The sequence below is a fragment of the Mustela lutreola genome, chromosome 3, assembly GCF_030435805.1.
Source record: "Mustela lutreola isolate mMusLut2 chromosome 3, mMusLut2.pri, whole genome shotgun sequence".
In the NCBI taxonomy this organism is placed as follows: Eukaryota; Metazoa; Chordata; class Mammalia; order Carnivora; family Mustelidae; genus Mustela; species Mustela lutreola.
Window position 1 is genome coordinate 139088255 of NC_081292.1, and position 18267 is coordinate 139106521.

The window sequence follows — 18267 nt, forward strand, 5'->3', positions numbered from 1 at the left end:
CGTAGGGGCTACTAGTTCCAGGGCCCCGGGCATTACTGGCTTGATTGTATTCCTATTCTGTTTAGGAAGAAACAGAGGTTGTGTGTCTTTAGTGGGCCGAGCTTGGAATCTGACTCTTGGACTGTGAACTTATGTGCATTTACTCTACATCTGAACGATGCAGTCAGGGGCCCGTGTCACCGAGTTGCCCTTTACCATCGATAGCCTGTGCTCTTGTGCTACAGGGGATTTACATGCAAGCTAGCCCTGCGACCCTGATGTAGACACACGGCTGTGTGGAGCGAAGGGGAGGGAGAGGAAGGTAGGCTCTGTACAGGCAGCCACCTGGTCCCTCGTGGGCCCCGCCCCATGCTCAGAGGAATGGACAAATGAATGAACTAGGGAACGAGTGAGAATGGCTGAGTGGATGAAGGAGTGAGTGGTCGAAGAATGCTGTCTGGAAACAAAGGACTGGAAGGTGGAAGCAAAGGATCTTGTGTCTGAAAACCATGCCCCAGCTCCCTGCAGCTGCCGCTGCATCTCCAGGCCACCCCCGGGGAGGCCACACCGCGGATGGCAGCTCTTGACCCTCGGACATGGTGCAGAAGCTAGAGACCCCATAAACAGGCTGCACTGCTCTGTGGCTTAAGATAAATATTCATACTTAGTACTGGTTCTAGGGTATGAATTTTTAGACTATAATTCTTTAAAATTTATTATAGTTTTAAACTTAATTGGGTGAAAATATTTATTGGTGGGGGAGGGGATGCAATTACCCAATTATGAAAGCCAGAATGAATCCTAGGAGGGACACTAAAACTATCTTTAAGTACTGAGAGGATTTTATTACAGCAACTCTTAAAACAATAATGAATGTTACGTGCTCCTCAGTCTTTTTTTTTTTTTTTTTTTAACAATAGAAAAGGAACACACAATATTCAAACAGAAAGCATTTTGCGTTTGTGGAGGAAGAAAGGAGAAGGGGCTCCATGCCAACAAATTCTCCTTGCAAACCCTCACCACCTCTGATCGCTTATTCTTTGAACATTAAGAAAAAGGGTGGGTGGGGGGGCAGGGAGGGAAACTCTAGCGAGGTTACAGACAATGAAATGGAGATGTGGGAACTAGGATTAAAAATATGTTGGCATTTTCCCAAACAGGGAGTGCTGACAAGTATAATCCTATTACCAAAGTCACATCAGCAATGGGGTAAATGAAATCAAAACCTCATCTCGTCCCACCAGAGCGGCTATTCGTCCACAAAATTCTCATTGCGTGGTTTGTGTCTGTCCCCCTCCCCCAAATCGTACATAGTAGAAAACCGTGTTAAGGAGGCTTTTAAAACACATCATTGAGATTACAGCACCTTTTAAAATAAACAGCACTGAATACCAACACAGGTAAAATGTCATTGTGAGATGGGGATCGGATATTCAACGGTGTGCTTTATGGCTTTCCAGTGTGTGATAAAATCTGTTCACCAGATGTACTATTTGTCTCCTGTGTAGCATACTTGAGCATCCTGTAGGCCTGAGGCCCATTTATTTCATGTAATTGCCTTTCCTGTGCACACCTTAGGGCACCCTAATTCTCCATTTTATTTCAGGCACTGTACAGGGTACCATCTGCTAGTTGAAAACTCATCCCGTTTTATTGCACCACCACAGCGGCTGCATTCAGTGGTAGCACAGGCTCTCGGTGCAGACAGACTTCTTACTACCAGCTATTTATTTTTGCCCGAAATAAAGTAGACTTGAGCTATCAACATGCAGGATTCACACGTAGATCATCGCTGGCCCATACGAGCTTGACAGAGGTTCCTGGGCAACCTGCAGACTCGAGGCTGTTTCGAAATTGCTGGGCGCACAGCTGTTAACTTGTAGAACTGGGATTCTAAATTCTTCGCCTACTTCTGCACGTAATGATATCTTTTTCGTATCTCATTTGTATTATTTCAGTTCAGATGAGCACCAAAATAAATGTATTCCATCACATCTGGAAAAGTACCGCAGAGAAATCGCTTCATACACAAAGCTGCACACCTCATTACGAGGTTCGTCACTCATTTCAAACCCAGCCTTACCTCTGTCCCTCATCAACAGCGGCTTTTGTTTCACTGTTGTTTTCATTACATTGTTAAGTCATTTTTCCAGGGAGTTTGCAAGATCTTGAAAAGGCAAGTTTGGAAATAATATACTCGGCAGACGGAAAATAAATCTCAGAACCTCGCAGCTTCTCTGCAGCAGGTTCCCGATGAGAGCGCCTTCTCTCAACTTGTGCCCAAATTAGATGGGAAGTGACTCTGCTCTGTAGGGGGATTCATGTGTTCCCCCCGCCCCTGCTGCTGCGCCCACACTGCACGAAGCCACTTTAACAAAGGGTCCCTGGTATGCAAATAACACACCCCAGCTGCACGTTTCTAAATGAGTCATTGTTCACCTGCTGGGTTCTGCCTCACCAGATCCCTCTTGCTGCATGTGTTCTGCATTCCCCATCCCTTCTGCCTTCCCTCCTGGTCCACCAAAGGTCTGTGGCTTCTGGAATGGCATGGAGAAGACTGCAACGGGAGGGGGCCGGAAGGGGCGGTGGGACGAGGTGGGTGATGAGTTGGTTTACCAGCCACTGCCGCCTCCTGACATGTGTTATCTCGGCGTTGCCCGGGGAGATTACCAGTCTTTGGCCTGAGATACGGAAAGACCTCCAGGGTACAGGCTGCTACCTGGCACCAGTGACCTGTGTAAACAAACAAACCAATTAGGAGATGGTGCCATGCCTATGGGCGCCTCAGCCCTTCCTCCTGGTGTTGGTTGACAACAGCTCTGCCATGGTTGGGACTGGACGAATACCGATGAGGGTGGATTGGCTGCCGTTTTCCACACGTTTTCCATCTGACCCGTGTGCGGCAGATTCTTTACATGTTTTGCATTCGTGGCAATGACAGATGTAGCTAAATGCACCTGGTTGTAGCTGTCTGCTGTGATCTAAAGCCTGCTTGAATGAAAAGAATAAGTCCCTCTGTTATTTATTGTTGGAAGCAGAGTTTACTTTGCTGTCTTTAGCCTCTGAAGAAATCAGAAATGCCAGTGTGAGAGCAAAGTGATGAGTTCTAGGCAACAGAGCAAAGAGTCATTGGTTGGTGTCTTATAAATCAGTAAAAGAGGACCAGTGACCAAATAGATTCATATTTATTTTCCTGGAGTTTCCCCCTTCTTTGACTCTCAGGCAATCTCCTTCTATAAAAATGTTAATGCTGGTCTGAATATGAAGGGTAATTTTTTTCCCCCACAGCTCTGTCAAACATATCTTCCCAATAATTAAATGTGCATCCTTGGGCTCTAAGAGCAGTCTTGTTGAACAAAGCAACCGCAAATCCAACTAACCTTTGAAGAATGAGGGTGTCAAAGTATAAGCAGATGTTTTAATTTGCACAATGCTGGGATTTTTTGGATGCCAAATGTTCCTAAAATAGTTATTGTATCTAGACAGAAGAAGAAAGATACACTCGGAAATAACCTGCGAGCCTCTTTGTCACAGCGACAGTTTCTTGTTTAGCAGAAGTGATTTTGGAAGCGTTGTTAGGAAAGCTATATGTTAATCAGCATCTAACGAGAGAGTATCGTAACTCTGGGATTATTATACACGAGGAGGGTAAAAGAGGAGAGCGTGGCAACATTTTCAAGTACACGACCCCACACAGTAAGTTCAATGCAGGGTAAGATAAAAACATTCATGCTATCCCTTGCATTTGCATTAAAAGTTTCTCAAGTGATTTAGGGGATGTGTGTGTGTGTGTGTGTGTTGTTTTTTTTGTTTTTTAAAGGAGGATACATACTTTAGCCGTGAAATTAGAGCATCGTGTTGTCTAACCAGCTGAACTTTCATGGCTTTGGGGTAATGTTAGCACACGTTTTCCACAAGTGGATGTATGTGAGAAAGATTTATATTAGACATAAGGAAAAATGTCCTGACTTTCAGAAGAGTTGTGAGAAGTCCAAATAGTTTACCCAAAAAGGCTGTGGAATTTACCTCCTGGAGACTTTTCTCAGCAGACAGAAGACCCATATGTTTGAGTTTATTTAGGAGTAGTTTGAAATGAATAAGAGTTTCCCAGTCTTCCTCATTCTGTCACATGCCTGGGAAACAAGCTGATAGACCAGCTGCCCTCCACATAGCCAGGCCTCTGTCCTGCCCACCTCTGACTCCATCTTCTCTCAAGTCCCAGTCCCCACCTCCCAGAAACCGCTGACTGAAAAGGTTAAGCCAAGACGCACTCCTGCCTTGCTGGTGTGAGGCTGGGGTAGGGGAGAGTGTAAATTGGGCCACTTCCTATGGTGGACAATGTTTCAAAATCTACCAAAATTAAAAGGATGCATTCCCAGTGTCCCTGTGATTACATTTCCGGGACTTGATCTTACACATCTATTTACACGTTTCGAAATGAAGTATGAATTACTGACTTATTGCAGCAACGTTTGTAATAGCAAATAATTGGAAACAACTTAAATATCCATCAAAAGAAGACTGATTAAATGAGTTAAGGCACATAGCTATTACAAGAAAGAGGCAGCTCTATATGTCCCTGTAAAAAGGGATTTCTAAGATACTAAAGAATGAAAAAAAAGGTGCAGAAGATCATGTATAATATGCCACTTCTTGTTTTAACAGGTAGAAATTATGCTTCCCATTGCATAAAAAGTAACCGGTGAATGATTAGACCTTTTGAATTTGCATGTAATACCAATTATTACATGGGAAATAAGTGTAAGTGACTCGGGAAATAAGAAAACTTTTTTTGTCCAGACCACAACCCCCCAAATAAAGTAGGGGATTGATTCAGTCTTATGTCCGGTTCTCTCTTAGTCCTTGTCAAGGAGCCACTAGTCTAGGTTGGCCGACCTGTGGTGGGGCTGGGCCGGTTTGACGCCGGTTTCCTTTTCTCCTTCCTCTAGCTGTAAATTGAGAGAGAGAGAGAGAGGAAGAAGGAGATACAGCCTGGTGAAGGAGTATTGGAGAACGCATCCTTGTTTCCCAGTTTGGTCATGACATAAATGTGAATTGTGTGGAACTGCCTGGGGTTGCACAGAGAATGAACTTCTGCTGAGGATTACGTGAAACAATAAGAGGGGCTAGCGGCCAAAAGATGACCAAGCTCCACAGAGGAAAGGCAAGGCCATTCCCTGGCCCCACTGCGCACAAGGTGAGTGTTCAGCCAACCATTAGGGAGGATTCCCCTCACTATAGCCTAGGTGATGAGGCAACTCAGTGACGTTAATCTAGGAAAGTATCATCTAGAACTCTCTGGAAATCATTTAAAAGCACAGTTGTGGAATCACTTAAAGTATCAAACATCTGTATTTAATACTGTTGTTGGAGGTAGCAGTTGAGACACGGGACCTAACAGACGTGGGTCTCCCTCTGAGAGACCCTGGCAAGTGCCTACACTCTCTAGACTGTCTCATGATGAGGAATGTGTGTCTATGTCATTGAATTATTATGAGGTTTTGTTTTAATTTAATCAAGACTCTATCACACTACCGAACACAGAGATGGCCTCCAAGAAACAGTGGCCAGGGGTATTCTCTGCTAAAATATTTGCCATCCCAGACATTTGGATTCTATTCCAGAAGGCTCTTCACTGACTAGGAAGGAGGGGCCTTTCTTCCCATTACTGATACAAGGCAGGTAAATTAGAGATATTTTTCAACTTAATTTACAAAGTCAAGACATCAGCTCACAAAAGGCCAGAATCACCACAAAGGCAAATGTTTAGCCGTTATATATTATATTCCCCTAACTAAAAATACCCTACTTAAAAAGAGAGGAGAGTTCAGTTCCAGGCTCCTACTCCTGAGATTTTTATTTAAAGAAGACCCTATCTTTACTCGCAGCTGAGAGGCTGAAGATTAAAAATTAGCCACTGTATAGTAGCTGAGCAGTAACAATTTTTCATAAAGGTTTTTACTACACATTTGGGATTATAATTTCAATATTATGCAAATGCATTTTATGGATCTGTAATACAGAATGTGTACTGGCATTAATGTGCATTAGCAGGCGAGCACAAAAAGGCTCCAAATGAGCCATTTTGGTGTCTGCTTTCAACATGTATTATGAATAATAAGTAAAATGTTCTGGTTTAGAACAAATAATATAAAATCTGAATTCCTCTTGGTGTACATTAGTGAGGCAGCCTTATGCAACTCCCAAGGAATTCTTCCATTGAACACAATTAAAAACTGGCTTTTAATCGATATATTTCTGCTTATGGCTTCTCTTTTTGAATGGGATGAGAGTAAAATAAATCCTTTTAATATGAAAAGGGGGTATTTCCTTCTGTTGATCAAAATCAGGCATTGACCACGTGAGTGAGTTAGAAAGGGCATGATCCCTTATATGGCAAGATGGTGGCCCAGGTTCCTTCTATTTTTAGAGGATCTGAGTATTAAAAATTGAAGAGGAATCTAAGCAGGGTTATAGAACATTATTTTCAATTAATGAAATTAACTAATTTAATGCCTTTAACATGAGGTATTTCAGACAAGACAATTGTGTTTTCCAAAGATACTGAAGGGATGTGCAAATAAGATTTCTTCACAGTGTGCTCCAGTCTCCAGTATAGGGACCCAGCTTGAAATTTGTCTGATGTGGGTTTTTTTCCAACTCTATCAGTGTGTCTTCTTGGTTAGATTGGAAAAAATGCTCAAAAATTCATCTGAGGCTCTTCCTGAATGCAGAGGCCTGAGCCAGACTACTCTCTTAAAGTCTAAAAAAAGTCTTTCCTTTTTTAAATTTTAACTTTTTTAAAGATTTTATTTATTTGAGAGAGAGAGAGCATGACGGGGGAGAGGTCAGAGGGAGAAGCAAACTCCCTGCCCAGCAGGGTGCCCGATGCTGGACTTGATCCCAGAACTCCAGGATCATGACCTGAGCCTAAGGCAGCAGTTCAACAGAGCCACCCAGGCACCCCCCTCCTTTTTTAAAAAATATTTCTACATTCTGATTTTGCTTGATAGCAAAGAAAGCTAGACCAAGGAATGTCACAAGTACTGAGACTTGTGGCTGATTATTTATAAGAAAAGTGAAATTTCTCCTTTCGTTGGTATAGTTAGGATCTTGGGATCTGTCATCTTATTTCTTGCATGTGTGTTTAATGCCCCATTTTTTTGCAGTTCCAGAGGAGGGCATGGTCGCACTCACCGGTGATCATGGGCTGGACATTCAATTGAGTCAATAAAAAAAAAAATCTTCCCTCTCAAACAGGTATCCTTAATGTATTTTAGAATGCTACATGTTCCATGATTTATCTTCCAAGTGAAAACAAAACTAACCATCTTTTTGGAGTTCTTACTGGGTTAAGTGTTTTGTATGCGTTATCTTAATTGACCCACAAAGCAATCTCCCGAAGTAGGGTTTGTAATCCCCATGACATGGCTGAAGAATCTGAAAGGCTAAGTAATTTGTATGAAATCGCACAGCTGTCCAGGTCTGTCTAATTTTACGATTCAAATTCTTAACTGTGACATACCCTGGGGTCCATTATGAATATGGTGGGCAGTAGTCTTGGCTTCATTTATCATGTAAGTTATAGCAATGCCGTTTGGTCCCTCACTCTGACACAGCCAGTGCCATTAATACTGACGTCTGAACCAATTTCAACCAGTGATTACATCACTATTGTCTACACTGCTGCAGTTGGTTACTGCTTTCCATTTTCCCCAGACCTTTTTCCATTCTAGATGGAGGTCCATGGAAGAAAAGATGGATAGAGCCAACAGTCTATACAAAAACACAATAACTATGTGCTGGACAAATAAATCAGATTTTTTTGAATTCTCCAATTCAAATTCAACTGAAAAGTCTCTAAGTACCTGTAAAGCATAAGCTGTGGTTTCTGTCCTTGAGTTCTTACCATTTCAAAAAGACCCGAATTGAAGCCTACTAGTACTGAGGCCTTCCCAAGTATTAATTCCCAATCAACATTGACAGTAATGGGTATATTGTGTCCTCATTTGGAAATAAGCTTTGGCCACATTCAGCTAAGGCTTCTACTCTATGAGGCCTTCCCAACAGGTGCCACAGAAGATGCTGAAGAGTAAGAGCTAAGGTGTAGCTTTTTTGAAGTGACAGTCCCAGCACCATTGCTGAGTCGTCTCTGTGCCTTTGAGCCTTGGCACAATCTCCCTCGATCCTCACAGCATTAAAGTAAATAGTACTGTCTTCATTTTTACCAGTGAGGACAACTTCACTTTACGGATCAACCCATGGGTATTAAACTGGGGTTTCATTTATTCCACATACATGGACCGAGGGTTTAGTCTGTGGCCCAGTCCAGCAAAGAAGACAAGGCATGTCCTCCAGGAGCTTCCGGTCCTGGATGCTGCTTAAGGAACCACGGCTCCCAGCTGGGTGTGGAGGCGCTGTGAGTGGGGCAGCCGACCCACTCAGGGCTCAGCAGAGCCTTCCCAGGGATGTTGCCTGAACCCACCCTGGGAGCATCAGTGCCAGCCGAGCAGAGTGAAGAGGGCACACAAAGCAGAGGAATAGGGATATGCAAAGGTGAGAGAGATAAGCACGTGGTCTGTTCCAAGGACTACAAGTCCCCTGGAGCGTCTGGTTCATGGTCAGGGTGAAAGGCTGAGAGAAAGAGCGGGGCAGAAGGGAATCGGGGGTGAGGTTCAGAGGCCCTGAGTGCCCCTAGCCCAAGCGTTCGTGCTTTATCTTGACCATTTAGGGAATGAACTTCAGCAGCAGAGAAGCAGGGCAAGCACATGGTTTAGAAGGATGTGGAGAACAGTCTGGAGGAGTGAGTCTGGCAGCAGGGGCAGGAGGGGAAACTAAGTCAGTGGGCCTGCCAGAGAAGAGAAGGCCATTTTGTGTATGATCGGGAAGGACACACAAATATTTTATTAGGATTCTTAGAGCAACCCCCCACCCCAATCCGTGTTCTCTCATCGTGAATTTGTGAGAGCCACCCGGACTGAAGGATTAAAGGCATCTTTACTTCGAATGTCCTTGTGTTCAGATATCCCAGCTCACTTCTCGGAGATTTAATTAGAGCTGCCTTGAGGCACTTTTTATCTTAACAATCTCTCTGCGGGCCAAAGTAACAGAATAACAGGAATCAATATAAAACAACCTAAGAGGAATATCGCAGAAAGAAAGAAATATGATTTTTGCTGATACACATTTTTTATTTTGAAAAATCATGACGATCTCCATTAGGAAATCATTCTTCCCTGGCATTGTGTTTGTTGCGTGCTCAACAAATAGAAGGTAAATATGCTAAAATTGGTGTCTTTTTCATGGAAACCACATAACTGTAAAGCTCTTTGTTTCCACCCAACTGCTGAAAACATTTGTGTAGGCAATTTCAGTAAACATTTGGAGAATTGGAAGTACTCTTTCCTACACATATGGTTCTTTATGAAGAGGTAATTTTTATCTATGTTCTACTCAATTGAATATTTATAAGTCTGTTTGGCCTCAAAGGTACCTGGTCTCCCCCCTTCCCCCGCCCCCAAAATACAACTGACCTGTAAAGCTAAAGTGAGATTTATCAGTTACCCTTTAAAAACTCAGCGAGTTATTCTCGTTTTCTCCCTACAAATTTATTCCCAGTACAATCCTAAATTTGTCTAATTTGCTGCGTTATCACAATTAGTCAATTCTCCCTTAGTTACACAAATAATAGCCTTCTAAGTTTGAGGCTGTAAATCATTCATCCATTAAAAATGCCATTTCCTCGTACCGCACAATTCGATTCATTTAGAAGAGAAAAACCATGGCACGGAACAGAATTATGCAATGTCATGGACACATTAACATTTGGATCAAAATTTTACATTGTGTCAGCCAGTAAACAGTATAAATGGTTCCGATTTGCAATAAATAATTGTCTATTAATACTCTGGCATGCTGTAGCAAATTACAGTCTCACTCCAGTGAGCACAGCTGTAGGTAGGCGCCAGGGCCGAGGGAGACAAGTGCCACAATTGGTTTGAGTGGAAAGAGCCCGTCATGCAGGGAGGCAGAGCAGCTCCCTTTGCCGGCGATGGGAAACACGGCTGTGGATTAAATGCCTGCGTTTGGAAATGCAGGAGGAGACCCAGTGGGCCCTTAGTGCAGCTGGGACAGGAGATGCCAGAACACAGCCCTGAGCTATAAAACCTGTAGGAAGCATACCTACCGAACCCACTGAGGGCAACTTTCCCATTGGCTGAATGTGAGAGGGATGGTGGCATATTTTATTAACCAGAAAATTGCTCCCGTGTATAGGACCAACCTCGGCAGGGAAAATTGGCTCACGGTTGTAGCAGCCACAACACAATCAGGTGTTGATTATGGAGCCACTGAGGGACTGCCAGGAAGTCAGACTCTGCCCAGAGTCTGCCTTATTAGTGTAGGTAGCACTTGGACCCACCTTCCTTCTCTCCTTCCAGAATCTTCCTCAGTAGCCGATTGAAAACCCTAAAATTAATACCGTGTTCGCTGTTGGCTTAAGGCTTTTTAAAAATGCAAACAAGGGGTCTGGAAGAGCTGGTAAATAGATATATTAACATTCATTAGCATCTTAGCATGCTACAGGTTAAGAGTGTAGCCAAAATTAGGACACTGAATAGGATGAGGGGGAACTTAGGACAGGTAACCTTTAATAAGGGTGAGGGGAGAATGCAGTGTGGCCCAGAGGACAATATGGAGGCACTGGGCACTGCAGGGTGCAGGGGGCACTCAGGGAGTTAGGGAATGAGTCTCAAGATGACTGGCATTTGCCTAGTTTATTCGTGAGGGCAAGTGTTGCTATTATCACTCCCATTTCCCAGATGAGAAAACTGAGGCCTGGAGATGTTAAGGAACCCACTCATCAAGTTCTCCCAGCCAGTGACAATTTACACTGGTGAATCAGGTATCCCTAAAAGCTCATTTATCTTAGTTCATAATTTAGCCCAAGGTTCTCCAGGAATCATAAAGCTTACTTATGTTAAGGTTATCTGGTTCAGTCAATTGAAATTGTGAGCCTTAGCAAATACCAAAGTTTTATGGAATTCTCAACAATAAAGATTCTAGACTCAAAGCCTTACTTTATTCCTTTATTCCTCCTACCATATCACTTAGCTCATGAAGAAAAAATCAATTTGCCTCCAGATTTAGCATTCATTTACTATATACATTTAAAATACATATAAGTTAAGGCAGCCTTATAAATCATATTTTAACAAAAGTATTGATATCTGAAAAAGCTGGTTGTCTAGAGGAATATAATTTTTCTTGCTTGAATTGGATAATATTTTCATCAAAATTGTAAGAAAAATTTATCGAGCACCTTTTAAGTATAGGGCATTGCCCTGGATTTTAGATGATTGCTTAATTTTGCTTTTCATGTCTGCTGAAAGCCAAGTTTAATTTGGCGCTATTTCTCAAGAAGGGGGAGCAGCTGTGACTGATTTATTTAAATACTCCAGAACATTTGAAAATCGTTTTTCTAATTCACCAGAGAATTATTAAAGCCTTGTGGTTGTATATTCTCTTGAGCAGTATTAGTTTCTCCCTCATGTTTGGACAAATGCTGTGGTCTCATAACTGTGTCTTTGCCAACAAGAGCTACTTTTTCTTGCACACTACTAGACTAATCCTCACAACAGTCATTTTAATGGCATCATTCTCCTACTCAAAACCTCTCAGTGGTTCTTCACTTTCTTACAGACAAACTCCCCAGCTTGCATGCAAGGCCTCCACCATCCAGGTACTGTCCACCACTCAGTGCATATTTCCCATTGGCTCCTTACTTTTTCCTCTGGGCCTGGCATTTTCTCTGACCCCAGTTGCTGCACCCTCCACCCTCCACACTTCCCACCCCTCCGCCATCTCCTCAGCCTGCTTGTCTCTGTCATTCTCTCCACAACTCCTCCCACACGCCGCCTACTTCATCTGTGACAGACGTCTTTCTTTATCTTAGCTCCTTTCCTCTCTAGAATCCACAGTTCGACACTTGTCACAGAATGATAAAAAGTTAAAACTGGCAGAGAGTAGGGCCATTTGTTTTATATAGCTTCTCTCAGGCTTTATGTAGCGAAATTGTACTGGATTAAGTGTGACAAGACCCGAGGCTGCCATTTTGTCAAGAAGCAACCTTGGGCCAGCCATGTGAGCCCTTTGAGAGTCAGTTACCATATCTGAAAATAGAGCCTACCTGCTCCACAAATTAGACTTGAACATCAAATGTGATAATGTGTAAGGAAATAATTAATAAATTCTAAAGTACTAGTATTGTTCTTGTTTTTCAAATGTCTCCATAGACAGTGCTGTCCTCCTGTCTTCTCTGCCCATCCACCCAGTGCTAAAGAACGCTGTATTGGGGACTTAGAAATGTTCCAATGATGATGTCCTACAATTCAAGGATATATATCCCTGTATTTAGGAGAGACAGATCGTTTATTTTATTTACTTCCGATGGCTCTTTGAGTTGTGGACATTTCAGGCACCTACTTCTGCCATATTGCAATTGGCAAGATCTCTGGGATCCTCAGCTTCTACCCAATGCATAGAGGCATGACCTAAATCTTTAGCTGTCTATCTCCCACAGGTAGTGGCCCACAAATCTTTGTGGGCAAAATGAATAAATATTCAGTCCTTATCTCTCAATGAGGGTGTGATAACTTTTCGTTACTGATGCTTACACTTCCAAATTGGCTCATTGATTTCAATCACAGTCCTCAAATATACCTTTATTTAGTGCTACTTGCTCCACACATCTAAGTACTTGCGTAGGTACGGAAGCCTCAGACTGTTAATATTTTTCAAATTTACTTGCCGCATGTATGTGTTAGACAAACTTAACAAGATGATCTGCCTGATAAAAAGACCCACTGGTCCTCAAAATGTCCTCATCTTTTAGTGTTGAAACAACAATAATGATTTGCTTCATTTGTGCACTACACACCAATGACATGAGCTAATTGCATACCTACTATGAAATAATGTCTGTTATTACATGGGTAACTACACATGAACTCCATTGGAAACACCGGTAATTACACAGTATGTTACGTTCCCGCACCTGTGTTATCTTCTGATCGCCATATCATTAATTCAAGCGACCTCTATAAATCTGTTTCCCACCATCATTTTCTCATTCTGGGCTCCTTTATAGCCCTTTCTAGAGTGTTAGGAAAACAATCAATTAATCAATTAAGCTACACAATTAAAACTATTTATAAAAAAGATGATCCAAAGTACAGCTTTTGTTTTTCTTCACTTCCGCTCTGTGCAACACATACAAACAACTCTAGAGCTACATTCTATTTCCTTTTGTATGAAAATCAAACCATTTTCCCTTTGGAGAGAGTTGCAGTATGTTTTGATTAAAAAAAAAAAAAAATTCTGAAGACCTCTCTGGTTCACAAACAGAATCACTGCTTCAAAGGGTCTAAGTTCACCCTGGAAAATGCCAGCCAGGTTTTCACAACGGGAACACAGTTAACAAAGGAAGGTTCCCTTTTGCAACTAAACCCTGAGCTGACTCCCCTTCCAGTTTGCATCTGGTTGCACCAAACCTGGTTCCTCTGCCCTCCGCCTGGTCCTGACCATCCCCTGTCCCTGCAAGGCCCCCTTCAACTGCAGAGCAACTGAGGCCCAGGGGATTCAATCCCCAAGCCATCTTCTTAGTTAACGGCAGGGCTACAAAACAGAAAATAACAGCAGGAACCTGAAGCCAGTGCTTTTATTGGACTAACTAACGATATAAATAAAATGGTCCCTGATTGAGCTTCAGAGCATCACTGTCTCTTTATCAGGCCATAGAAACAGATCCAGGAGGGCGATAAATACGGCACATAACAGAGTGGAATTAAATGATTAGGCCTGAATTAACACCCTGTTTCTGAGCCTCACTTAGTGTTCCATGGCCCCAATGAAACACTGCAATTCACAGACGCTCAAGGCCCATTTAATTTTTATTTCGAGCTAGTTGAGAAGCAGGGATTACCTGTAACTCCCCCCTGTTCCATTGTATAACTCTTGAAGGCACAGCGCTGATCCTGTCTAGATAGCTGTGAGGGAAATAGACTGTGCTGTAGGAACCACAGACTAGAATCTTGCCTCCAGGAAGCCATGTTAATTAAAAGGGGCCAAATCCCTGTCTCTGTGAAAGGGACAGGGCTGTCTTTGATGGGAAAATAATGAATTAATTAAGTTGACTTGATTACCTTCCGGGTATTAGCCACAGAATTCAGCAATTGTTAGTCCAAATTTTTTTTTTAACCGTTTGAACTGTGACTTTGGCATGACATAGGTCCTCAGTCCTACCTGCAAAATAGAATCGAATATCACCTTAGAGGGTAGTGCATGGTGGTTCCTTTTCCTACTGTGCCCTAGACTGTGTGATTAGCTGAGTGAGTTCAGGTTAAACCTTGCCTGAGGGAGATTCATTCTGTTCTACGCATTTCCATTTCCATAGTGGTTGTCCAGCAAGAAATCTAAGGATGACATTAGAAGACATGGCAATGCCAGTGGAACACTCGGAAGTTTCAGATGAAATATGCAGCAAAAATTCACTTTGTGTGTCTGTGACCTGAACTTATGTATGAGATCAATAATGAGTTAATTTATTTGGAAGGCAAGATCCTTGAGTGTTGAGAGGTGAGGAAGCTTGCGGTTTTGAGCTATTCCTAAGTATGACTCCACATGCTGGGCTTTTTTCTCATTGGATCATCACAACATCCTACAGAGTGGGTACTATCCAAATAAGGAAACTGAAGCGCAAAGAGTAATGATAGAAATAAAATTTATTTCATAAATAAAATACCTGCCCCAATTCACAAGAAGGTGATTAGGCTGAGATTAAGATCGGTTTCTACCTAATTCCCAAGATAGACCTTTCTGTCAATACTGTGGTACTGCCTGCTTCAGACTCCCAGACCAACAGGAGCTTTGACATAGAAACTTCTCCAATAACCAAAGAAGCCCGACATTATGTATAAAAGGAATGAGACTGATCCAGTATAGTGTTCAAAGGGTATAAAAAGAACCAAAGGATACTGGGCTATGTCTGAGAACACCTTTTATAAAGTCCTAGGAGATACAGACATTCAACCAGTTGATGAGCTCTCCTATAGATGAATCTGCCTATCCAAGAGTGCTTCAGAGCACATGAGTCCTGACTAAAATACAGCAGGAAGATTCTTCCACATTCTCAAGAATATGAGGTCTGACCATACCCAAGTTTTCCCTAACCATCAGCTCAATACAGCATGAAGTTGTGTACAAGACAATTAGAAAGGGACACCTCTTAAATCAAGACTTCTCCCCTTTAATACTTTCTGACAACAAAATTACATAATCCTAACTCAAATTTATGCTTGAGTGCCTTTGATGAAATGCACACTAACATGTACGTAATTCTCTCTTAAAGCAATCTTATTTAACAGGCCTGGCCACTGAGGACTAAAATAAAACCATTTTTTTAAGGATGATCACTAGTAAGTTTACTGGTGATAGATTTACTGCAGCTTAAGAGTGATGAGTTGTGTCTATCCGTTGAATTATGTCTGGGCACTCAATAGGTAGGAAAGTGTCTAATTTCACCTTCTATACAATATCCTTGTAATTTTTAGTACCCAATAAATTAATTAAAATGCTTTTGACACTCAATTAATGTTACATGGTAATAATTACATCTATTCGTTTGCAAGTGATAAATTCCCTGAAACTTTATGTTTTGAGAAAAGATCTTTGTTTACCAGAAAGAGATACTAATATGATTTCAGTAAGTTGAATTTGAATTACTTTGTTTTCATTCCTTGGCCAGTAGTTCTTAAGCAAAGGTCTAGGTTGTAACTGCTCACATGTGAGTCTCCGCTTTTGTGATTGTTCTTGGCTATGGTTTCTAAGAGTAACAACAAGGCCCTCGGTATCTTCTGCCCTAGACTTAAATATAATTCCAGGCTTCCTTTTGACCTGCACTTTTCAGTATTAATTCAAGTGAAGTGAAATCTATCTCAACTGTGTCAGCAATAAAAGATAGACTAAGTCTTTGAACTTGACTTCTGGTCTACTTGACTCCATAGCAAAATGTGGCTTCAACTATCTTGTTTGGTAGATAGGACCAACTTGAGAATTTTCTCTGCCAGTTTGCTTATTTAAGTGGTTGTGTTTGCACTTTGAAGATGTAACTTCAGTTTAAAAAATCTGCATAAAGATGGATAAAACTAGGGACAAAATAATGGACTTTACCAGAGTTTTCATTTTCAACTAGCTACAGCAACAGTGAGTATAACGTAATTAAAATTCCTTCCTTTAAAATTATAAGTATTTGAATTTATGAGTGAAGGGGTCAGCCACGGTAGAGAGAACGGCATCGCCATTTTTAAGTTGACTTTTCTGTGACTTAGTGTCTTCAGCTAATGTGAACATTGTAACACCTTTTGGGATTGTTAAGGGAATCAAAAGGCATAAAAAGTGTGACTTGTACTCTTAAAAAAACCATAAAGTGGTATGCAAGTATGAGGTATTACACTTAATAATTCTCAGTAAAAACTGGCTGGGATTTTAGGTTTTTAATTCTTGCTGTGCCACTTTTTATTACCCATTGATTAAAACCCTGCCCCTCTGGCCTTATTTCAGACCTTGTAAACTTGGGTCTCCTCACAACATTTAATCACTCATTGCATAAAGTTTGGCTCTATGGTGCCAAACTACAAAGCCTCTTCTAGAATGATCCTGTCTGAGCACCGTGGTCTCTTCAACACCCTGCTCTTGGTATAAACCCTTTCCTTTGAGTTTGACAGTATCTTTTTCTTTGGACCAGGAATTTGCAGTGGTGAAATTGTCCAGGGACTTGCTCTGTCAGATGCTCTGTTTTCTGATTTGACATTAAAAAAGCCATCCTCTGAGGTGAACATGGAAACTCACACACCTCAGGTCAGTCTCAGCTCAGTGTCCCTCTTTATTACATGGGAATTTCATTGGTGTGACTTGAAACCCTTCTGTTTACCAGTGGCGTTTATTTACCTGTGTATTTTCCAGCTCTGTCCTCTGGTATGTCTGTTCTGGAAGAGAAGGGGCAGGGTATTACTCCTTTACCACGGTCTCCTGGGCTTACAATCCTTCCTAGAACGTAGAAGAAGCCCGACAAATTGTTGAATGATCAGAGAATTGCTATAAATAGGGAAGGTCACATTTGCTATCACTAAAGCATTTAGGTCTAAATACCATTTTTTTCCTCCCCCAACGGAAAACTTAACACTTTTCTAATCTCTCACAATAAAAATTTCGCTAGTTAGTTTCTTAGCTATATTAATTCCTTACTCGCATCACTGTTTTTCTCAGGGCCCAAGCCTGGGCTAAACATGACTGAGGTCTTCAAAAGATACATTTTTAATATAATTTTAAAATATACTCACTGGGGGGCGGTTCATAAGATTCAGTCTCAGCCACAATCTGGACTATGGGCTGCCAAGTGCTGCATAAATAAATCATCAAGTCATTTTGGCATCCTGTGGGCCAGAAGGAATATCTTCTTCAGCAAATTTAAAGAGACATGGTTCTGAAAGAAAGGGGAGCAAAGTGAGTGATTGAATACATACTCTCACATTATTCTTCTGGAGTTTGGACAAGTCCCTTGGAGTGGTGACTGTCCATTTTACCAAGGGCAGATTCTTTTTTCTTTTTTTTTTTTTTCCTCTTTAATTGGAACCTGCAGTGGAGTTGAAAGAATCCATTCCAATATCTACAACAAATAGCCCCCTACGTCCTTGGCAACTATTGGTACACTTGGAAAAGGAAAATGCAACCCAGTAGTCAGAAGAGCAGGTTACAAGGACAGCTTGTGACCACGTAGAGGTGGCGCAGATGAAGTCAGAAGGAGGCAAGCAAGAGAAACAAGGAGGACAGTGTAGGGTCTCGTGCATGGAGTCGACAGCAGAGGCTCACATGGATGTGCAGACTAAGCTCAGCTGTGCATCCTCTCTCTCTCTCTCTCTGTCACACGCACGCGTGCACACACACACACACACACACACACACACACACACTGTGACCAGCTGCTTCCCTGGTTGAGTTTCCCTGGCCAATCCAGTCCAGGTTGTTCGACTGCCCAGTGGCCTTCAGAAACTTGCCAGAATGAAGAACATTGAATAAAAACAATGTGATGTATCCATTTCCTGTGGATTCAGAAGTCAGGCCTGGAATCAGAATCCTTCCCCTGAACTAAAAAAAAAAAAAAAAAAAAAAAGGAAAGGAAAAGCAGCTCTGAGGTTTGCAGAAAGTTCTTTTATAAATAACACTGCTCGTCAA

At 41.9% G+C, this 18267-nt stretch overlaps 1 long non-coding RNA gene across 1 annotated transcript; it reads right to left on the bottom strand.

The window, feature by feature from the left end:
• Positions 1-602: 602 nt before the first annotated feature.
• On the bottom strand, positions 603-17515 carry LOC131828111 (uncharacterized). Its single transcript, XR_009352237.1, has 3 exons — positions 17376-17515; positions 16984-17021; positions 603-2712 (listed from the first exon to the last, which is right to left on the bottom strand). It is a non-coding gene; the product is annotated as an uncharacterized LOC131828111 (long non-coding RNA).
• Between the last annotated feature and the right edge of the window lie 752 nt (positions 17516-18267).